This window comes from Eublepharis macularius, chromosome 2 (genome assembly GCF_028583425.1).
Source record: "Eublepharis macularius isolate TG4126 chromosome 2, MPM_Emac_v1.0, whole genome shotgun sequence".
NCBI classification, from domain to species: Eukaryota; Metazoa; Chordata; class Lepidosauria; order Squamata; family Eublepharidae; genus Eublepharis; species Eublepharis macularius.
In genome coordinates, this window is record NC_072791.1 from 140623316 (window position 1) to 140647465 (window position 24150).

The window sequence follows — 24150 nt, forward strand, 5'->3', positions numbered from 1 at the left end:
AGCAGAAGGGCACACCTGTCAGTGATTTCCATATACGCAAATTTTGGAGAGATTCAAACTAGACAAGAGTCATTATGACTTTGAGAAATCTAAAACTGAATTTGAAATAGCCCTTTGTACAAATGAAGAACATGTTATTTCTAAAATGTATAAACTTTTGTTGAGGTTTGAGACGGAAGAAAAGCAAGTAAAAGAATGTATGATTAAATGGGCGAAAATTAGTGGACATATTAATGGAGCAATGGGAAAATATGTGGACAAGAGGGCTGAAAATTACATTAAGCTCCAGTATTAAAGAAAATTTTTACAAAATGATGTATCGTTGGTATATGACTCCTGAAAAATTGGCTGGAATGTATAAGGGGGCGTCAAATGTATGTTGGAAATGTGCTAAACAAGAAGGGACATTTTTTCATATGTGGTGGACATGTAAGAAAGCAAAGAGGTTTTGGTTGCAGATACAATCATCGATTCAGAAGATTTTGAAGATTAAACTTCAGCTGAAACCAGAGACTCTTCTGTTGGGAATAATAGACAGCCAGTTCGAAAAAATTTTTAGAACACTGTTTTTATACTTTATTACAGCAGCAAGATTACTTTATGCACAAAGTATACAACATTGCCTACAGTGGAGGAATTGTTGACAAAAGTTTTGGAGTTTGCGTTAATGGCAAAATGTATTGCATTAATTAGAGAAAGGACATTAGTTAACTTCTTGACTGAATGGAAACTGTTAATAGACTTTTTGCATGAAATGGATAACAAGGATTTGATGACATCTGGATTTATGGATTAACAGGAACAACAGAAAAAAGGGGCTTTGTGACTAACTTAGAATAAGTGGGACTCTAGAAATGATATATACTTGTTGCAGAGAAAATCAGAACTCAACTTGTAGTGTAATTTAGGGGATTTTTTGTTTTCTTTTTTCTTTTCCTCTTAAATTTATAGATATATGTATTGTTAGTGTGTTATGTTTAGAATTGTTTTTTTTCTTGTTCTCTGTTGTTTATTGTTATGTTGTGTAGTTTATAGTTTAAATAAAGAAAATTTTAATGCAAAATAAATCAAGCACTAAAGGCATTCTCCCTCAATCACCTGGAGACAGTTATTCATCCACTACTTTAAAAAATCCTTGCCCAGATAAAAATTATTTGGCCAATTATCACCCAGTCCCTGTCTGCCCTTTCTAGGCAAAGTGACAGAGAGCAATAGCAGACCAACTCCAGGTCTTCTTGGATAACTTTTGTGTTCTGGACCCTTCTCAATCTAGTTTCATGTAGAGCTACGGGACAGAGATGGCTCGTGTAGCTTTAGCTGGTAGACAAAGGCCATACTTTTTTGTTAGTCCTCCAGGATTTATCTGCAGCTTTTGATACAGTAGATCATGCTATCCTGTTGAGTCTTTTGGATGCAGAAGCAGGTATCAGGGGATGTACCTAGGACTGGTTTAAATTGTTCCTCATGGAAAAGACTCATAAGATTCCTGCAGAAGACCAGCTATCTTCAATGTGGGAATTATTTTGTAGGGTTCCATAGGGGGCAATCTTATCCCACATTATTCAATCTCTACATAAAGCCTTTAGGAGAAATCATCTGTTATGAAATTGGATGCCACCAATATGCATATGACACCCATCTCTATATTTCAGTATCCAAATCCCCTAGCAGTGCAGTACAGCTTTTGAATCACGGCCTGACAGTTGCAGTCAAATGACTGAAGTCGAACAAATCAACACTGAACCCAAACAAAACAGAAGTGATGTTGGTTGAGAAGGTGAAGATTTTGAAGGACTCTGTGCTTCCGACTTTTGATGGAGTTCAGCTGACATTTGCAGACCTGGTTAAGAGCCTAGCAGTTATACTGCATCCAGCATTGCTGCTAAAGAAGCAATTTAATGCTGTTGCAAAAAATGCATTCTACAAACTCGGTCCACCACCAAAGATGGCCCCTACCTTAACATGGCCCATATAACCAGCTGGATCCACACCATGGTAACACGGAGGCTAGACTACTGTAATGCATTCTATACAGGTCTCTGCTTGAGGTCAACTTGGAAAAACCAATTGATGCAGAACACTGCAGCATGGTTATTATCAGGAGCTAGGTGAAGCATACATATTACTTGTATTCTGCAGTCACTATAGTGGTTTCTAACAGTTTCCATTCTCAATTGAAGGCTATCACATACAAGCCCTTCACAACCTTGATCCGTCATATCTCCAGGATAAACCTCTCTCCCTATGCTCTGCAACACAGCTTCACTCATCTGAACAGGGCCTTCTATAGCTACCACTTTGCAAATAGGTGAAATCAACAACTGCCATACATATACATTCTCTGTTGTGGCCCCTCTTTATGGAATGGCCAAGCTGATGAGGTTAGGAGGGCTCCCACCTTCTTAGCTTTCTGCAAACTGTGCAAAACTGAATTATTTAGCAGAGCTTTTTTTCATGGGTAGAAGGGCTGTACTGTAACAGAATAGTTCAAAGGGATGCACTGGAAAAGGGATAGAGACTACAGACTAAACTACAGTATCCTATCTGTTGCTGTATGTTTGTTCCTACTGGTTAGTTTCTGAGCTCTGCAATATACCATGTTTAATTACTTGTTTTGTTTGTTTCCGCATTGTTTGACCTCTATATTGGATTTCTGCTTGTTTTCAGACTTCTGCAAATTTTGTATTTGCATACCTCCCTCTTGTGTTGTTTACTGAATGTCCCAGCTGTTTGTTGTTTTTACTTACACTCTGTAATTCGCCTTGAGTGTCAGTGAGAAAGGTTGATTATAAATGACACTCATAAACAAATAACTATGCTCCCAAAGTGGTACAATGCCACAAATGTGCAAGTAGCATTGGGAAAACATGTAGGCTTTTAAGTGTGGGGAAAAGGTGCTCTTATCCTGCAAGCAACTTCACAAATATTGTTTTTTAAAAACAAAATAAACCATAGCAGTTTTCGTCTGTTAGCAAGATTCTTATTACGGACGTTCTTATGAATATCCAAGGCTAAAATAATTCAGCTTTTATCACTGAACAAATATGCACAAGTATTTGTTGCCATTTGATATTAAGCATTTGTTCACATTAATACCTCTGCCTAGTTCTGACAAGAGCTCACACAGACAGAATTAGATGTGACAAGGACTTCCGGGGTACTTCATCAGTATCCCCTTCTTCACACAATTTCCTCTTTTCCTCCTCCTGGCATGCTCTATATTGCCTTTTATCTGCCCCTATGTTCATCTATATTTATTAATTTATTTCAAAGCAGCTTACATCATTCTCCTTGCCTCCATATTATCTTCACAATAACCTTGTAAGGTAGGTGTGGCTAAGAGTGTGTAACTGGGTCAGTTACCAAGTGAGCTTCCACAACAGAGTGGTGATTCGCGCCTGGGTCTTTTGGATGCTACTCTGATACTCTAACTAGCTTTTGAGGGGGTTCTGCTGTTGAATAGTAGCAAGCAAGCACTCAGGCCTCGGTCAGTCATGCAAGTCATGTGGTATCAAGTCCTCTGCTTGTGGTTGCTGGGCCTGGCCTCAATGAGTCCTCCCTCAAAGGCCAAAACAGTCCTGAAAACGGACCTTTGGACACTTACCATGAAGGGTCCTTCTCCTCTGAGGACAGGAGGACATCTTGGGTGTTTCCCTTCGCCCAATCAGGGAGGCAGGAAGTAGAAAAAAAGATTTTCTTCCTCTTCCTATTGGCGTCTGGAACACCCCACTCTCCAGTTCGGGTGACTCCAACAGCAGCAAAGAATTCACAGAAAACTCAGCCCTGGTAGCAGGAGAGAGGAAAAAACAGATCCCTAAAACATGGGGACATCAGAAACTAGAACAACGTGAGAACACGGAGAATAAACATACAACTTCAAGGGTACAGGACAATGGTACTGTCAGACACAGAGAACAGAGTGATGCAGATAGGGCAAACAAAGGCAGAGGAATTAAGAGAACCCTGGGAGGGCAAGATGTCCTCCTGTCCTCAGAGGAGAAGGACCCTTCACGGTAAGTGTCCAAAGGTCCGTTCTCCCTCTGAGGCGGAGGACATCTTGGGTGCTCCCAAAGCAGTTAATATCCATTGGGTGGGTCAGGGTTCTCATCCAGCATCACATGTTGCAAGACCCTTCTGCCGAACGCGGCGTCCGCAGAGTCGTATAGGTTCAGCCTGTAATGCCTGACGAAGGTGGAGATAGTGGACCATGTGGCCGCTCTGCAAATTTCTTCCACTGAAGCGTTGTTATGTAACGCCACGTTGGTTGCCGCACTTCTGATCGAGTGCGCCGTAATTCCTTGAGGGACATCTCGCTTGCAGGCTTTGTAGGCCTCCGCGATGCAGGTCCGAATGCTCCTGCCAATGGTAGACTTGGACATTCTCTTGCCTACGTTCAGTGGAGAGGTATTGACAAATAGGAAATCCGATTTCCTTATCGGTTCAGTCCTGGTCAGATAAATCTTAATGGTGCGCTTAACATCTAAGTTGTGCCATTCTTTCTCCTTTGGATGAGAAGGATTGGGACAAAATGATGGCAGGTTGATCTCCTGAGATCTGTGGAATGAGGAAATATTCTTGGGCAGGAAGGTGGGGTCCGTGCACAAGACCACCTTGTCCCTATGAAATTCGCAATGTCCAGGTTTGATAGAGAGAGCCCCTAGTTCGGAAATCCGTCTGGCGGATGTGATGGCCACCAGAAAAATCGCCTTAAGCTGCAGCCATTTCATTGGAACTTCTCGCAGAGGTTCGAAGGGTGCCTTGGTCAGTGCTGACAGAACTATGTGTAGCCTCCACGTAGGAAACCGGTGTAACCATTGGAGGACTCAATAGGGCAGCTCCACGCAGGAAGCGGTGAATGTGCGGGTGTCGAGCCAGACTAAGCCCGTCCTGTGAGGACAGTACTGACAATAACGCTGCCACCTGCCTGCGCAAGGTGGCCGGTTTCAGTCCCGAATCAAGTCCCTCCTGCAGAAAGGCCAGCACGAAGTTCAGTTGAGGATGCATGTAGTCCACCTTTTTTCTTTGCCCACCTGACGAAGGCCTTCCAGGCGGTGTTGTAGATTCTCATGGTCGACTTCTTCCTGGAAGACAGCATAGTTTGAACCACTTGTGCGGAATATCCTAATTTGGAAAGCGATTGCCTCTCAATTTTCAGGCGGTCAGACACATCCAGTCCGGATCGGGATGGAGAATGGGTCCCTGGTGTAGCAAGTCTGGAGCAGTAGGCAGTCAAAAGAGTGGTGACACTGCTAGGGACTGTAGGGACGAAAACCAAGGTATCCTCGGCCACCATGGGGCGATTATTATCACTTCCGTGTCTGACTCTGCTATCCTCCATAGTAGTCTCGGGATGACCGGAAGAGGAGGGAAGACATGGAGGAGACCCTCTGGCCAGTGAGCCGAGAGGGCGTCGGTTCCCTCCGCCAGCGGGTGAAAGTACCTCAACAGGAAGCGGGGAGTCTGACAATTCAGATGTGTCGCGAACAGGTCCATGATGGGTTCCCCGAGTCTGTCTGTGACCAGGCGGAACGTCTCCTGTTTTAAGGACCACTCCCCTGGGAGGATGGACTGTCGGCTCAGCCAGTCTGCCTGGAAGTTGGCTGTCCCTTTGATGTGTTCCGCTTGGATGGAAAGTAGATTCGACTCTGCCCACGAGATGATTTCCATCGCTTCCTTGTGCATCCTGGAGGACCTGGTGCCCCCTTGCCTGTTTATGTAGGATTTTGCAGAGATGTTGTCCGTCCTTATCAAGATGTGCTTTCCCCGTATTGAGTTGGAGAAATGAGCTAGAGCCAGGAGGATCGCTCTGATCTCCAGGATGTTGATGGGTAAACGCGACTTCTCTTTGGACCAAAAGCCTTGTTCTGGGTGTTCGTCTAAGGTTGCTCCCCAGCCCGATAGGCTCGCATCCGTGAACAGTTGTATTGACTGGTGATTCAGGAAGGACTTTCCCTGACGTAGGTTCGAGTCCCTGGTCCACCACCTGAGACTCTCCTTGACCTCCCGGGGGACTACCACCGGGCAGTCGAGCTTGGACATGATCCGAAATTGGAATGGACGTAGGAAGTTGAGTAGAATCCGGGAGTGGAAGCGACCCCAATAGATGGCCTCGCACGTGGCTACAAGGGTGCCCATCACTTTGGCCAGCTTTAGTAAGGGCGTGGATCTGTCCTGAATCACTGACCTGATCAAGTCCTTGGTTTTGAGAATCTTCTCCTGAGGCAAGAGGATGAGACCCCTCTTGGTGTCTATTATCATCCCTAAATGTTGGAGCCTTTGTGATGGAACGATGGAGCACTTTTTCATGTTTATCAGGAAACCATGAGCCTGGAGGCAGCGAACAACCGTCCATGTGTCCTGGGTCGCCTTCTCTCTCGAATGTGCCCGTAGGAGGATGTTGTCCAGGTAGGGATGGACGTGAATCCCCGACTCCCGAAGCTGAACAATGGGATTGATCAAGACCTTTGAGAACACCCTGGGCGCCGTGGCCAGACCGAAGGGGAGCGCTCTGAACTGAAAATGACGTCCACCAACGCAGAACCTCAGAAAGCGCCTGTGGGAAGGATGAATGGGTATGTGTAGGTAAGCTTCGGTCAGATCTATCGAGGTCATAAAGTCCCCCTGCCTGAGAGCCTCGGAGATGGAGCGCAACATTTCCATTCTGAAGTGTTTCAGCTGAATGAATTGGTTCACAAACTTTAAGTCCAGGATTGCCCTCCAATCTCCGTTTTTCTTCGGGACCGTGAAAAAGATGGAGTAGACCCCCAGGCCTGCCTCGTGGTGTGCCACTGGCTCTATTGCTTCGATGTCCAGGAGATGCTGTATCGCCTTCATGGTGATTTGTTTTCTTTGCAGTTTCTTGTGAAGAGGGGACTTGAGGAAACGATCCGGTGGTAGGGATTTGAACTCGATGACATACCCTTGGGAGACTACCTTGGTGGTCCACTCGTCCGAGTGAGTCTCTTGCCATACTTGACAGAAGTGCTGTAGTCTCCCCCCCACCGGAATCTGCTCCGAGTCAGGACTTTGGAGCTTTGGGCCCGAATCCTTGTCGGTCCCCTCTGTACTGAGACGCTTTGTAGGATTTGGAACCGAAGGTGCTTTTCCTTTGAGTGGGCTTGGAGGAGCTCCAGGATGGTCGGTTATTTGTTGTCTTGACGAAACCTGGGTAACACATGCTGTGACCGAAAGGACTGGGAGGGATAGCTGCGTTTATCCGACCTTCTGAGTGTCTTAGGGAGCACCCTTTTCTTATCTCTGGTCTCGACCAGGACCTTGTCCAGGGGCTCTCCGAACAGCTTGTCGCCCTGGAAAGGGTAAGCCACGAGAATAAACTTTCAGTGTGGGTCCGCAGGCCAAGCTCTCAGCCAAAGCAGCCTCCTGGCAGTGGTCGCAGAAGCTATCGCCCTGGAAGAGAAAGTCAGAGCGTCCAGAGTGGCATCGGCGGTAAAGGTGTTGGCTTTTAGGACTCTGTTGGCTCCCTCCAACAGACGTTTGCGGTTACCTGGCAGGAGCTAGATAAGCTTACGTATCCATACGATCGCCACCCTGGACACAATGGAGGCAGATGATGCCGCTCGGATGGCCATAGCTGACGCCTTGTGCACCCGTCTGAGTGCAGTCTCCGCCTTCCGATCCAAATTATCTCTAACCGCTCCTTGACCGTCTTCAGTCAGCAGACCGGAGGACTGGAGTGCCGCTACAGGTGCGTCGATCTTAGGTACCTGCAGGAACTCATTGGTGAAAGAAGGTAAGGCATAAAGTTTTTTAACAGAGCTGTGGTATTGTTTGGGAGCTGCTGGTTTCAACCACTCTGCCCTCAATTGCCTTTCAAAGTATTCAGGGAAAGGAAAAACCCTTTCTGGGGTACTATCTCTAGGGAAGAATTCTCTACAGCCTTTGGGCCTTGAAGACCCCTTGACACCTTTGGGGTCCTCCTCCCCCTTTTCCGGAGACTCCTGGAGTTCTAAGGCAGCCAGGGTCTTGGATAGTAAATATTGGTAGTCCTCAGCCTTGAAGAGTCTATTAGTCTGTTCTGGGATAGACATCTCTTCTTCTTCCTCTTCCTCAAAAAGGAAGTCCCCTTGTTCCCCATCCTCACTATCAGAGGACGATGCATCCCCCCAGAAGCGCCCGCTGTCCCTAGCGTACGTTGGGGTAGACTTTTGGGCGGCTTTAGTTGGCCAGTGAACCTCAGTTCTTCTCTGCTTGCTAGGGGGAGAGGCAGAGGTAAGGGGCCGATTGCTAAGGGACCTGGAGGCAGGCTGGTGAAGCTTCCCAACCTCCTCCCTTATCATCTGTCTCAGGAGTGGAATAAAGTCCCCAGCTGGGGGCTCTCCATGGGCCTGCGGCTGCCCAAAATCGATGGGTGCAGTACCTGCTGCTTCTGCGTTTTCAGTAGTCAAGGCAGGTGAGGAAGGTCTGGAATTATTTTCTGCCAAATCTCTCGGCGGGAGGATGGCAAGCACGTTGTTCCCAGCTGCGCAGGTAAAATCGCGAACGCTGCCGCTTTTTCCCGCCTTTTCTGCGGCTGCCTTTTCCCGCCTTTTTCTTCTTCCCGGCGAGCGCGCGATGTCGGTCTTGGCTCCTGAGCTCTTCTGGGTTGCTTCTTTGAAGAGATACACGGCTGGCTAGCCGGAAAGGTGCCGGGATTCCGTTCCAGCCCGAGGGGCAGGACGGTACCGGGAAGGTCACTCAGGGTCTCGGATGGAATCGCTGCTGTCGAGCTTTCCTCCTCGGCGTCCATAAAGCTCCCGTCGGAGTCCCTGGATTCCATCTCAGGGGAAGGGGGACTCAGTAAGGTCGGAGTAAAAAGAAAAAGAAGGAGCAGGACACAGAGAGGAGACTAATGAGACAAGATGAGGAAAGAGAATAGATAGCAAGGGCTTAAAGAGGAAGAAATAGCAGAAATAGCAGATAGGGAAGATAGGCAGAGAGAACTGCCTAAGCAACTGCTCTCCCTGGAGGCAGGAAAGAACTGGAGAGTGGGGTGTTCCAGACCGCCAATAGGAAGAGGAAGAAAATGTTTTTTTCTACTTCCTGCCTCCCTGATTGGGCGAAGGGAAACACCCAAGATGTCCTCCGCCTCAGAGGGAGAACAGCCCTTCCCCTGCCTTTTCTTAACAGAACAAAGTAGAAGGCACAGTTGGGTGGTACCACTTTTGGCTGTGCTGCTTGCCTGCCCAAAAACTGAATGGTGCTATGCCACTGAATGGTGCTATGCCACTTCAGACTTTGGTGGTGGTGGCAGTGGTGGGGTGAATCTCAAGCTGAAAAAGCACAGTCCAGACACGACTGCATACTGGCTGCAGCTGAATCACTGCAGAGCACCTGAGATTTGGCACTGGTTTCTCAGTCAACATTTGCAAACAAAAAAATCAAAGAAATAATCAAACTTGCTCCACCTGCATTCAGAGGCAGAGCGTGTCCCCTGTTCAACATTGCACCACCTTTTCCCCTAAGGAGTCAGCATGGGAATGCAGCTGCCTCAAATTCTTAAACATGCAACTGGGGAGAATGTGTGACTGCTCTGCTCAAACCTGGGGGTGAGGATATGCAGCTACAGCAGTGAGAAGGAAACAAAAGAAGCACACAAACCTTCAATGTGTTGAAATGAAGCAGGAGCAAGACAGCAGAAAGGCTTGAGGAGAGACGGGAACAAACTCGGTTCTCCAACCAATGTGCTGTCCTGCCAATAATAACTTCAGAGTTTTTACATGTACAAAAACAGGCTAACACCAGAACAAGGACTGCTAAAGTGCAATTAATATCTCAGCAAAACAGGCTTCTGGCTAGTAGCCATGCTTTCTCCCTTGACTGCAACTTTTCTAAAAGAACTCTGCCCTCTGCTCTTTTCTCCTGCCCTGCCAGCTGAATGTTTCAGCACCATGGCTAGGCATCCCAGCCAGTAAAGACAAGAGGCTCACTCCTGACTGCTGGCTATTAAAGCCGGCAGGAAAGAGGAAAAAAAGTCCCCCACCTCTGGAGTGCCTCCTTGGTTGGAGTGGGAGAGGAGAAAAGATGGTACCAGCAAAGCTTCATCTACTACACATAGCAGCCCCAGCATGTCCCCCCCCCCCCCAAACATGCTCTGGCTGCAAAAAAGGGCAAGCTGCACTCCAGTATCCTCAACTAGGAGCTCTGGCACCTAGTCCAGAGCAGGAAGTTTTCCTGAGTAAGGCTCAGAGCTGGACAAGGGAAGAGGAAGCTGAACTGATGGACAAAGAGTAGCTGCCTCAGAAGAATTAAGGGTGTTGGGAAAAGGGCAGCTTCTCCACTATAAGCCTGTCTCAGATTTTCTATGGGCTTTTTTCAGTTATTGAAACAAGAGGAAAAACAAAACCCCACAAGAAGTACTCTTAAAGGCAACCATACTAAATTGGAGAATTTTTTTGCCTGCCTCCTTGGAGAGTTAGGTTTGTTTTTGTTTTTTTGGAAGAATACAGCTTGGCTGACACTGCCAGAACCTAATCAGAGGGCAATGGTTGAAATGCCTTGTGACAGGGGAAGTAGACCCTCCGCACCACTCACTCCTAGAGCTGTTCAAGGAGAAAAGAGGGAGGAAAGTTGGAAGATTGGGATTCAAGGTCCTTGAATTGCATGCATGTGCACATATACATGTATTTTCTTTTTTGTTGAACCCTTGATGATGTCCTGCAGAACCCCAGGGTTCCACAGAACCCTGGATAGGAAACATTGCTCTTACCACTACACCAAACTGGCCCTGTGGATCCAGTTTCCCTAGTAAGGGTGATGTTAGATCCAGATGCAGTTTGGAAGGCCAAAGGTGAATTAAAACTGGCATGAGAATGTCAAAGATAGGAACAAGTAGCAGCTCTAGTATAAGTACGAAAGGTCACTTTCTTTCTCCCCAAATTCCTTGTAACTAATTTGGAGCCGTTGTGACATGATTTCTTTGATACTTTCTACACTCAATATAATTTCAGGTGAGTAGCCATGTTGGTATGGAGTAGAAGAGCAAGATTTGGGTCCAGTAGGACATGAAAGACCAACCAAATTGCCTAAAAATGAGACCTTCATTAAGGCTGTAACAACCAGCAAAAATGAGCCTTTATGTAGAAAACTATGATTTGAATCAAATCTTACTGACTAGTGATTTAAAATGGGAATTAAATCAAATTTACCCTGATCTAAAAGCTGCTGATGTTGCAACATTGCTGAAGTGGGTATGTCTTGTCCAGTTCGTTGGGTGTGAGACCATGCCAACATGGGTGAGGGGCAGAAATCTGTCCATATGATGCAGCATATTAAATGATGGGTTGGAAGCAGTATGGAGGAAACCATGCTTCAAATATTTCTATGAGTTCAGCTTCTACAGGATATTTTTCAGTTTTGCACAGGGCTAGTTTCTAAAAATATTTGATACTAAATTCAAAGGTATCCGCATATTTTAAAAGCCATAGCCAAATACTATAGGAACTCCTTCCTCCAAAGAAGCAATTAGCACACACAAAATTGGAAGTGCTAAGCATATACTAAACAGGGCAAATAGATATTAATGGTCCACTGCTGCGCACAACATTTCTACAATGGAGAAAAACCGTTGGCTGTCCAAAACTGCAAAACACAGTAGGTAGTAACAAACATAGTCCTGAGATATAATTGTTTATCTTTTAACTAGATCATTAGTTACACATCCAGAGGAGTTAGCCGTGTTAGTCTGTAGTAGCAAAATCAAACCTTAAACAACTTCTCACACACAATCATGAATCGGCCAGCATAGTCACCAGCACAGGTACCAGGCCCTGCAACAGACCCAGATGCCAGCTCTGCCCTTATATCTACCCAGGGAATACAATTACAGGACCCAATGGCATCAACTACACTGTCTCTGGCTCTTACAGCTGCTCATCCTCCAATCTGATATATGCCCTCATGTGCCAACAATGTCCTTCTGCTCTGTACATTGGACAAACCAGCCAACCTCTACGCAAAAGAATAAATGGACACAAATCTGACATTAGAAATGGAAATGTCCAAAAACCAGTGGGAGAACACTTCAATCTACCAGGACATTCCACCAAAGACTTAAAGGTCGCTGTGGTTCAACAGAAACCTTTCAAAAACAAAATCCAACGGGAGGCCGCTGAAGTGGAATTCATATGCAAATTTGACGCTGTCAAGCTGGGACTGAATAGAGACTATGAATGGTTATCACATTATCACAGGTAACAGATTTCCTTTACAGCGGCGTGGTCTGGGGGAGCCCAGTGACGCCTGGTGTGGGCTTTCAGGGACCACAGTTCTCTTTGTCAGATGCATCTGGCAGGGAGAGCTGTGGTTATCGAGGGCTTATACTACATAGACATTGGATGCTTTTACTGCTGCAAACTAACACGGCCAACTGACTACACACCAAAAGGAGATGTTTACATTTACTAGCAAAGGAATGTTTTGGTTGCCTCCCCCCTAATTGCATCTTGTCCCTCCTCTCCTTCTCTCCCCTCTCCCCCCTCCTCTTCTGTATTTGACCAGTTTGTATCATGCATCTGACGAAGAGAACTTGATTCTCGAAAGCTTATGCTGCAATTAAATTGGTTAGTCTTAAAGGTGCTACTGGACTCTTTTTGATTAGTTACACAGCCAGCAGTAAAAACAGGGGAGATGCACATTGTAAAAAAGCACTCTTCCAAGGAGCCCTTATGTCCTGTTACCTTGACAAAAACACAACACTGTTTCACTACCTCTCCCTTTACTTTCAACTCCGCACATTATTAGTTCAAAACAGACATCAGATTTTGAAAGAACATGTTTATTCTCTGACAAATTCCTAACAGCTACATGATCTAATGCAAAAAACTAGCCTATTATAATTAGTAATAATCTCTTATACTGCAATTTATGAGTACTGTGTAATCCATCTTGAGTTTCAGTAAGAAAGGTAGACTATAAATATAGTAAATATTTATTTGGTCTGTAACTTGCTGTATCCTAAAGGCTTCAGTATATTAAACATAAAAACACTAAATCCTTACTGATATTAAAAAGGTTATGAATAACTTTATTTATGGACATGGCTACCCATATTCCAGCGTATAAATGTTTTAACGTTTGTCATTCAGCTTACAAGTGTCTGCTCTACTTTAAATCAATTTTACTGTTCTAGTCAATTCAAGAGAACAAATCAAAACAAAACACATTTGAGATGACAATCACAATGCCTGCAATTCTAGATAGTTGATTAAATCCTTGAGTCATAGGTAAGGAAGAAGCTCCAAAATGATTTCATCTAAATTCATAATAATTTTTCAAATGAAGTCCTAAATCCACAGTTAAGACTGACTAAAAGCCACAATGGAAGAGTACGGTGGACAGCATCTCAAGCACCCTTCCCATGGCAAACTATACAGACCACTGCACTAAAAATCTCACAACAACATTCGATTTATATATACCGCCCTTCAGGACAACGTAATGCCCACTCAGAGCAGTTTACAAAGTATGTCATTATCATCTCCACAACAAAACAACCCGTGAGGTGGGTGGGGCTGAGAGAGCTCCTAGAAGCTGTGGCTGACCCAAGGTCACCCAGCTGGCTTCAATTGGAGGAGTGGGGAATCAAACCCAGTTCTCCAGATTAGAGTCCCACGCTCTTAACCACTACACCAAACTGGCATTACATTTCAACAATGCATTATTACAGGGCATTCTTCAGCACTTCTGCTTGGAGTGCTCAATGAAGGTAATAAGATTATTTTCTGTTTGCCTGTTCAGTAAGCAAGTAAGAGTGACAGCCTTTTCCTAACCATGTTAAATCTGAAATAAGTCCCAGATTGTAAAACAACTTACTTCCTCATAAATGTGCACAGAATGCCAGCCCATATTTACAAGTCTACACAGCTACCTGAAGCAAACCCTATAAAATGCAAAGAAACTACTTTTAATTAAACACATACTAGTTCAGGCAATAAATAAAAATGACAGTAGCTTCATGTCTTTCTGACTCACAAAATTTAAGTACTGGTAAAAAATTGGACAAACAATGGTCAAGTATTGATTTTATTAGAACAAAACATTGAATCATTAAAATATTATTTTTATTGTTAGAATTGATACTTATGCTAATTCCAAAAGCTTACTTAAAGCAATTAACATTATCTTTTAAAATGTAACCAATTATTATAATTTAACAAAATTAGTTATGGTTTCTATCACTGTGAACAAGGTCCATGAACAGTTCTTCTCTCTGCCTTTTATCCTGGAACGCTCTTCAGTTCCAATTTTTTTCCAACAAACTAAAATTAAAAACCAAGATTAAGCAAAGTAATTATTGTTATTTTAAAAAGGTAGCTCTACTAAGTAAGGAGCAAACCAGTTCTTCAACATCAGAGTCATGTGGTCCTGAGCAACTGATCTTGGCCTCTTGTGAGTTCTTACGTTTCCTGTTTGGAGATGTTTGCAGTCATAGCAAGTGGCCAGTAAGAGAAGCTTTGCTATGCTACTACAGTTGCTCACAACAGCTGCACAATTGCAAAGAAATAACTCATAAGAACCTTGATACCTCAGATCATGCGTCCATTAAGTCCAGCATTCTGTTCCACACAATGGTCAACCAGATGTCTCTGGAAAGCCCACAAATCTGACATGAAATTCTTTCACTGCTGTTCCCAAACAACTAGCATTCAGAGACACACACTGCCTTGCAGTTTTCATTCAGCCACCCCAGATAATTGCTGGTGATAAACCTCAATTAATTTGTTTAGTTCCCTTTTAAACCCATCTAATCTAGTGACCATAACTGTATCTTGTAGTAGTGAATTCCATAAGGTTGATTATACTGGTATCTCTTCCTGTATATTTACACCTCTATTATATTTTTTAAGATGGGATGATCAGGCCTATACACTGTATTCTGAACATGGCTACAACACATTTAAAATCTTATTTCTACCACTCTTAATAATTCCCAACACTAAATGTGCCTTTTGGCAATAATCTATACTTCCTGAAAGATAGTTCAACACTATACCAACACCATACCAGGAGAGCTATCTACAACTAGAAGTACTTCAGGAGACAACAAAAAGTATTTGAAATTTTTTTTCCCTACTAACACTAGCTCTGTTCAGTATTATTTACGTCATTTATAGTCTGCCTTTCTCACTGAGATTAGAGACTGGGTGATAACTGCACATTAGCTATTTCCACACAAAAGTGAAGGAAGCCCTTCCCATGCTTGCAGCAGCTAGCTAAATCCTAAGTAAAGAAAGTATCTTCTCCCCCTTGCAAAAGGATGTTTCATGTTTGTATGCTCCATTGCTGGAACACATAGTAGTATTTGAACTAAGAAAACATGTTCACCCTTGACCCTTTCCTTTCTTCATCCCACTCTACAGTGAATAAAATAGCCATCATGCAACCACCCTTCTCCCTTTAACAATATGGCTACCTTTAGAGTGGCTGGAAAAATGTCACCTTCTGATCCCTTTCCCCCTGCTTATCTAACGATTAATGATTCCCCCCCCCAACAAAGATATGTGCACAATCATATTATATATATATATATATATATATATATATATATATATATATATATATATATATATATATATATATATATATATATATATATATATAAAAAATAAACATTTGTAGGCGGTTGGCATCGGGTCAGATCTCGTTTGGGGGGGCAGGGCCTGCGCGCCCAGCCCCCCCCCCTTAGGGGATTCCCATAAGGAATCTTGGGGGTGAGTTCGGAGGAGCATGCCCAGCTCGGGGGCAGCTAGGAAAACTCACTCCCAGGTGGCTGGGGAGTCCACTCAGGGGTGTACACCCAGGTGACTCCCCGCTAAGGCCACTCCTTGGGTCCCCCCCCCTCAGCCTGGCTGAGGGGGGTGGGTTCATCGGATGGCAGGCGGGCCAGCCAATACGGGCCGGGATCTGACCCTCATGCTGCGCCAATGCTCCTATTGTTATGTTAATAAAGTTGTGGCCTGTTTTACCCCAACACTGGTGTCTCCTGGGTTTGATTGGGGACCGGTTTTACTCCAACACTTGGGTCTGTGGGGTCGGCACCGCGTCCCCTACCCACACTCAGCATAGGCAGCAAATCCTCTCACTGTAAAAATTAAACTGACAGACTTTCTTCAAAATCTCCACAGGAAAGCTGGCAAGAAAAATGCAGTGAGAGTAATAAGCACACAAACAGTTGGGCAGATAAAGCAGAAAGTCAAAGGATATACACCACCATGAATGACTCCTGTATACCAGGTGAGACAACAGCACTATTAAGTTTACACCTGAAAGTCCTGTGCTAATATTCTGATGGTTGCATTAAACAAACAAACAAACCCACATCTTCAAAAATCAAAGGCACCCAGGAATGCAACAGATAGGAAAGAATATCATCTGAGTTCTAAGGAATAAATGAGTACCCAATAGTGCAATCCTATGCAGAGTTAATCCAATCAAAACCTGCTGATTTCAATGGTTTTAGATTGAAGTTAATCTTCACAGGACTATCAATGCTGAGGACCAAGGCTAATATGGTTGTTTTTCTAGTTTTAATCACAGCCAGCAACAAAAGTAAAAGTGCATCTTTATGAGCTACTAGTCCCTGATTCAAGTGGCATCTTAGCCATAAACTCACTGGGAGTACAATCTCTGTCTTCATTTGTAGCATAATATAGTGATACTGGCCTACTTTACAACCACTGTAAAGATTAATGAAATAGCATACATGAAGGATTCTGGGGGTAACAAGGATAGTTAATTGGTACAACTTCCTCTAACCTTAATGTATTGTGCCAAAGTTATTAGTACAGTCACTGATAGGAAATGCCTATTACAAACATCCAATAAATGTTAAAAGTCATTCTAAGGAAGAATAAATCTTTAAACTAAAAGTTTACATAGCTACTTTCATTCACATATCAGAAGATACACCTCAATCTTCTGCTTACCACTTTACTGCATTCATTCTCAACTCTTCTGGTAAGCATGTGTATTGTAACCCCACTGGAAATAAAAAGGCAGAAGTAAAGCAAGCAGTTCACCTGTTGTGGCAGGAAAAAACCTAAAGAAACAGGAGAACATAGGTACATGGAAGCAGTGTACATGGAAACAAGACACTCACTAAAAATAGGAAGGAATAATTAGCCCCCTCTCTCAGATGTGCCTATGCGCACACACCAATAAGTTGAGGTATAAAGGGGAATACTAAACTAAAACTAAAGCCAGCCATTCCTCTTTTAAAAAGTTTGTCTCCCAAAGTGAACATAACACTAACAGAACCTAAAATTCAAGGGTCGTTCTAAGATTCTTTGCTTGCAACACTTCCGTAACTGGGAAAGGCTCAAGTCTTCTTTCTGTTCAGGAAGGGTGTTTCTGCACCAAGAAACTGCTTTACAAAGATATTTACATTTTTAGGATAACCATGTTTACTCTGAAGTATCATTTTTACTTGCACAAATTATGAATATGCTGCTTTTTCTTTATAAAGAACCTGGAAACACACTTAATATTGGATGAGATGCTTAGAAACAACATCCAAATCCAGCAAAGGAAATTCATGTCTGTAAGAAGACTTCCGTGGACTTATCTCATTTGCTGAATTAGGAATCCATGGTCATAACCCCTGATGCGTATCCAAAAGCACATGTAAGTGTATATGCTGTTGGTTATCTTCATTGCTTCGAATGTGATAAACATTTAGATGGGAATTCTGGTGCAGGTGATCACATAACCCACTTTTTTTAACATACCAATTACGGTAGATCAAGAATTCTCCTTACAATTTCAGGAAGAGGATCACAAAATATGCTCTGTTGATCAGATTATTTTCACATGGTGTTGAACTGCACAATCCCTCACTAGTATGTTGTAGTTGAAAAAACTGAACAGCTCAGAAGCACCTTATAAAAACTACTACTACTTATTACTACCACTGCAATCGTAAGTATATACTCCTAGAAACAATTTCCATTGCTTTTAATTAGAATTAAAACACTATCCCAATTCCAAACAATATCTCAATTCCAAAAGCTACTGTATTGGCAAATTTGATTTGTATTCAATTCTGTACACTCACCCCCCCCAACCCAACCACTTTTCTGGCAAATCACAGAGCTGACTAATGTGAAGTGGAAGGCCACCTTTATTAAATCTCAGTGATATGTCCTTGGTTCAGATCTGGTAAATGTGTAACTAGACCTAAGGATGGATAAATTAGATTTAATGATGGTGCTTTTCATGCCACATACAGAGAAATTTAGTAGCATGCACAAAGGCTGCTGCACTAATTTAAGGTCATAACCAGAGTGATGTGCCAGCATATTATCAACAAAGGATATTGCATTTGCCTAGCAGCATGGGTTGATATTATAAGGACAGCAATAGCCATCCCAAGAGTTATTATTAAACAAACAAAATGGTGGAAAGAAGACAGGAATGTGTAAAACAGAATTGTTCAGGATGGCTTTTTAAAAAAATAAATGAATGAGATTGCTATTCAGACCAATTCCATTTTGCTGCATTTCTTATAAAGTGAATAGGGGTTGTAGGAAAACATAAGCGTTTAAACAGAAATGTTTAAGAGGCATTTTTAATAATGTGAATGGGATTTAAATGTACAGTTTGAAAATTTTAGGCAGTTTTCTTTTGTTCTTGCATTGTTTATATATATTATGCAGTTTGTACTGCGTTGTTTTCTCATTTGGTAATCATGGGGGGGTTTGCACAGATTGTAGTATGCATTACACTATTTTATTGCAGTTTGCATATGTTACACTGTTTTATTGTAGTTTGTATACGTTATACAGTTTTTAATACATTGTCTCCTCATTCTCCTAATCCACCTTGATTAGAAGTAATGAGGAAGGTGGACTATAAAAGTAACAAAAACAAACACAGGGTACATGCCTTTTAATCACTATGGAATCTGATGTATCAGTGCAGTTGCACACACCTGGGCTGTTTCCACACAGCTTACCTTTGCTTGTAACGACCTGGAACATCACGCAAAAAACGCGGAAGATCGTATTTTCTCACAAGAAAACACGATCTTCCGCGGTTTTTGCATGATGTTCCGGGTCGTTACGAGCAAAGGTAAGCCATGTGGAAACGGCCCTGGTTAACTGTAGAGTAACAGTCAATATGACAATTTGGACTTGACTCAAACTTGCTTCACGCCAAATTTATCAGTGTTGTGGTGGCACATCACACTATGCACTATCACAGTTTCACACATTTGAAAGATCAGTGTGCCCACTTGCTTAAGATTACACACTTGAAAATACAGGACTGTGAAATAATGTTTTAAGTAACAGCCCTATACCACTTGAATTCAGGAAGGAGTTATAGTAACTGAGAAACACATACTGTGTCTCAAAAAATTAGGTGCCAAACACAAAAAAGAGTCATTCTCACTACTTTTCTAAGTGAAAAAGACAAGTAGATCCTTGAAGACCTACAATGCAGACTAAACTTGCTTATCAGGATTTACATCACAGGCAGTAGTTGCTTTTAAACAGAGCAGGTACTTTGATATGAAGAATATGTAGAGGTACAGTTCTGTAACACCATGAGAGTTACCATTAAGGTGTCAAAATATCCTCCAGTACTTACGAATTCATTTATTTCTATTATCATGGTAATTTAGCAAGAGCTCACTCCCATACACTAAACTAATTACAGTTAGTGACACTGATTTGACAAAAAGAAATTTGGTGCAATTCTCTGTTATTCTGTGAGACTTGTACAAATTAAAAATAGGTATTAAAAAGAACCACTCCAATAACAGATCACATTTTGAAATAGTATTAAGAAGAAAGTGTGTTCATACACACAAGAATTTATAAAGCATTTTAAAATGTTAAAATTAGGATTGGAAACAGTTTTCTTTCATGGTTTTTTTTGGGGGGGGGGTACATCTAAAACTTCACGCAATTCTGTTCTATTAAGTTCCAAGACACACTTGCAACAACCATAGTTTTGGGCTGCAGAAACATTACATATTATTAATCAACATGTCAATTATCAATAATGTTAAGCTGTATATTTACAGTTGCGCAGACAGGCATTCTTATACTGGCTCTTTTTTAAATCTCTTGCTCTGTATTTTGATGCAGTTTGGCTCTTTAATTATAAAACGCTGATGGACTAGACAAAAGCAACACACATTTCTTCCTCTGTAACCCTATCAGTCTTTTATGAATATTTCTATTCAATTCCATCAGCAAAACAAAGAATGCTATTTGAAAAGTATTTTGAAGGGAAATGCCATGTCTTAATAAAATTTAAATGATCAGATATGTGTTCATAAAGGTCAACAACGAGAAGACATTATCTATGATCAAGAATCCCGGTAGGAAAGCTTCAACAAGTTTTCTGAAATAAAAGTTTCAGTCCACAAGGCAAACTGGAGCTTAAATCCTGATCTAGACCAAACTTCGGGGGGTGGGGGTGGGGGTGGGGGAGATTTCTTATACTGCATTCCAACTCTTCCCTGAATCTGCGCTGCCCCCTAGAGGTCACATCTCGCCTTCTTCAGAGGAGAGGAGTAATCAGCTCGCCGGTTCCACTACTCGAGTCATCCTCGCCTGATTCTAGTCGCAGCAGCTTTCCACGCTGGGCACCGCTCCCCAAATCCATTTTTCCCTCCACATATACTGAGAAAACGAGAAACACCCAAAAGCAAGGCGACTTTCAATTATCCTCCAGCAGGAAACCCGTCCCCGATTCTCTTCTTGGAAGATCTATAACCTCTTTAAATACTACAGAATTATAGGAGGATGCCAGCTGTCACAGGCATCAGTCCAAGGGAAGGGTGGATGTCGCTGTCATTATTAGCTCAGCGCCCTCCTCCTTGGATCCTTCGAAAGCCAACTGCAACCTCTTAGCTTGCCCTGGCCACAATTGCCCCTGTACAGGTCTCGGATGGGACTCATGTACAGACTCTCGGACCTACACAGAGATCCCAAGTAAGACTCGGGCCTGGATCGGCAATCACTCACCTCCTCCCCCACATGTCGCTCTAACTCTTACTGAGATACACATATTGTAAGGAAACAAATAACTAACTCAAAGCACGCGGCATCAACATCCGAAGGGGGGGCGCTTTGGGCTCCTGTCATGGGCCGGCAGGATGCCCTCCCAATGCTCCCCCACCACAAGCGGTCTCTACCTCCAGTTGACGCGTACCCTCTCCCTAAACCCAGCAAGGGCTACCTCTCCCTGCCTACCCTACCACTTCCTGAGCATCTCACTCACAGTACCCAACCCGGTCTTTATCTAAGAATCGGCCCCTTCCTCTCACCCTAGCAAAACACCACTTTGGTTCCAATGCCCGTCAGCCCCAACGTTGACCTCGTCTCCGAATAAAGGGGGGAGGGGGTTCACAATTATCTCCCCACCTCTTATTTGACGTCCCTTAGAAAACAGAGACCGTCCCGTCCTCCCCCCCCCACTCCGTTGTCTCCTTAGTCACGAAAGCCCAAGCCCCCCTCTGCCCACCCTGAGGGCCCTCGCTCGTCTCCAGCCCCCTCCCCGGAAGGAGTGAGGCCCCTCCACTGTGCCAATCCCTATCCCCTCCCCTCCGCGAAACTCTCACCTTCTGCCTGCTTCTAGGCCCCGCAGTCTTCGTCGCCACCCGGCACCCCACAAGTCCAAAGCCTCGGTTGACGATGTCCAGAATCCTGGCTGGGGAGGGGGGGGGGAATTAATCATTAAAAAAAATAATAATTCCAAGGGGAAAAATGGCGGATTAAAATCCAAGATGGCGGCGACGAAGGACGGACGATCTCGGGAAAGGTACCTAGAGATTCATCCGCCTTCACTCGTGCGAAAAAGTCCCCGAGTCCCCTCACAACGACCCTGCGGCGCAACAACAACTCAAGTTACGCCTCTATCCTCTGCAAAACGCGCCTGTCATCACAAGTTGGCAACACGGCTGAATCTTCCGGGTAGGAATAAGGTCTTTTGTTTTCGTAGATCTGCCGGCTCCCTCATACAGCCAGTAGAAGCGCCTCCTTGCTTGTGTGCTCAAGAACAGCGGAAGAACACAGAGCGTTGAGTAAAGAACTTTTTTCGAAAGCGGAGGAATACGTCAACCGAAGATGTTCTTACCTTAGCGTTTCAACTCTACAGGCCGAAGTTAGATACAGGAACCTATTCTGTTCTCTTTTGCAATCGCTATACCTCTGGTTTGCCGCGGAGGAACATCGTCAAGATTATCTGCATGTTGCTAGAGCACTCTATGCGGAGGGATCTACATATAAATACGTTCAGCATAGTATAGTTTCAGAATCCGAAAGAAACCTTTTTCTAAGGAATCAATCCGCCCCCCCCCAAGCCCTTTAAATAAACTAGAGCCGTAACGGTGGCTGTTAGGGTAGTTTGAATTGAGTGTACATTAGGTGTGGTTTTGGTTCTACATATTGGGCACATAAGCATTTGTTACTGCAGGCCTGCACGTTTTGTGACCAGCCATATCGCGCGCAGACCACCACCTATATATGGAAACCCCGCGGAGACTCAGAGAAACTTGTATTTATTGGCTGCCTAGGAATTAAAAGAGTCCAAGCACCTGACAGACTACAATACATAGCTGTCTTTGTGGCCCCGCTTCTTCCTTCGATCACACACCACAAGCTTTGGCGAGAGAAACATCATGTAGACTAGATGCTCCGGTTTAACGCCTGCATGTATCCAGTTCTTTCAGTTAGAATAAAAGCTTTCTTCCTTATAACCCCTCCTCAATTATGTTAGTTTGTACTCTTACACAAAACATTTCTATTATAAATAAAACTGTTCTTCTGTTAAGATAATAAAAGGGTTTATGAGACGGGTGTTAGAAGAGTCAGGTTTGTTCTGTCAGTACACGAAGTATCCATTTATGTGGGATCTGGACTGGGAAACAAATTGCAAAATGTGTATGATGTGAAGGGGAAAGGGCTTGAGAGGATTTTCCTAACACAAAATATGCTATTTGGTACCCCTTCATACGATTTCCAAGCAAAATAATAATAGTAACAAGGATTCCTGCAAATTACCTTCCTTGTAGGTGGACTTTTCTTGTCCTGCTCTTATTAAAACATAGTATTAAAAGCAGAAAGCATTTTTCTTTTATGTTGCTTCCTTTTGTTTTCATGAGTTTTTTGAGTCCTTTTCTTGCTAGCATCATTTGCAGCAATTTTGAATCTCTACAGACATGTTGGAAAAGTTATATTTACTATTTATATAAATTAACATCTAGATTGGAGTAGTTACTTTCATTATTAAAATTCCAAGTTACTACAGAAAATAATTTTGCAAGTCTTTCAATATCATTTTTCTCCTACATCTGGCCCATGGTGGAGTTTCATACAAGAAAATAGCAAATGAATCTTTCCCACTGTATGGGGCAAGCTTCATCTAATACATTACTGTATATACTAGGCTGCTGTCAAAAGAACAGGAATAAAATTGGCTAATGGTCAAATGCTGAACTATACTAGAAAGTTATACGACTCATTATCATCTTGTTGCTGACTCTTGGCAATGTAACTGTAAATGGGTATCTACCTAATCTGTCGTTTTGAAGATGTCCACATCATTTTTTTGAACAGGGGTAAGTAAAAGTCTCTTTATACACTTTATTGTGGCTAAGAAAGAAAGTAAGCTGAGAAGAGTGATACAAGATAATTGTATGCTGAAAGAAATTTTGAGAATATGGTCTAGACATAAATTATTCTTGGCTGGTTTCTCACTGGCTTTGGCAATTAGAATCAACGAATATAAGTTTGCTTTTGAGATGAGTCGCTTTAAATTTGGGGAGGGTAAAATTCCAGTCAGATATTGTGACCTGTTCCAGAATAATACCTTTTCTAGCATCTACATGAAGCAAGTTAGTATTGTTTTTCTCCAGTATTTACAGATGTAAAGCCTTCTAACTTCAAAATTGAGTAGACTGAAGTTTGAGGAATCTGACAATTTTTAAGAAGCTATTTGTACAAGAGGGTACAAATCTAACAATTATATAAATGCCTAGAATAGAGCTCTTGATTATAATGTTGGCAATTATGTGTGGAAACATCTGTTTACAAAAAAGTCCTACTTTTCATGAGCTTAGCATTAAAAATGAATGTCTTTAAGATTTTACTTACTTACTTACTTATATGAGCTTTTGTGGCTCATAAGGATCACAAAGGTAGC

The 24150-nt window shown here is 43.0% G+C and overlaps 1 protein-coding gene across 3 annotated transcripts in view; it reads right to left on the reverse strand.

Annotated features, from left to right (window-relative positions):
• KMT5B (lysine methyltransferase 5B) overlaps nucleotides 1-22185 on the reverse strand; it is a 69057-nt gene extending 46872 nt beyond the window's left edge. For 2 of the 3 annotated variants that reach the window (XM_054971593.1, XM_054971595.1), the window contains exon 1: nucleotides 21569-21938. The gene's annotated coding sequence lies outside the window, so the exon portion shown is untranslated. Of the gene's footprint in view, nucleotides 1-21568; nucleotides 21939-22083 lie in introns of those variants that run through there. The other variant, XM_054971594.1, reaches the window with a different exon arrangement.
• Between the last annotated feature and the right edge of the window lie 1965 nt (nucleotides 22186-24150).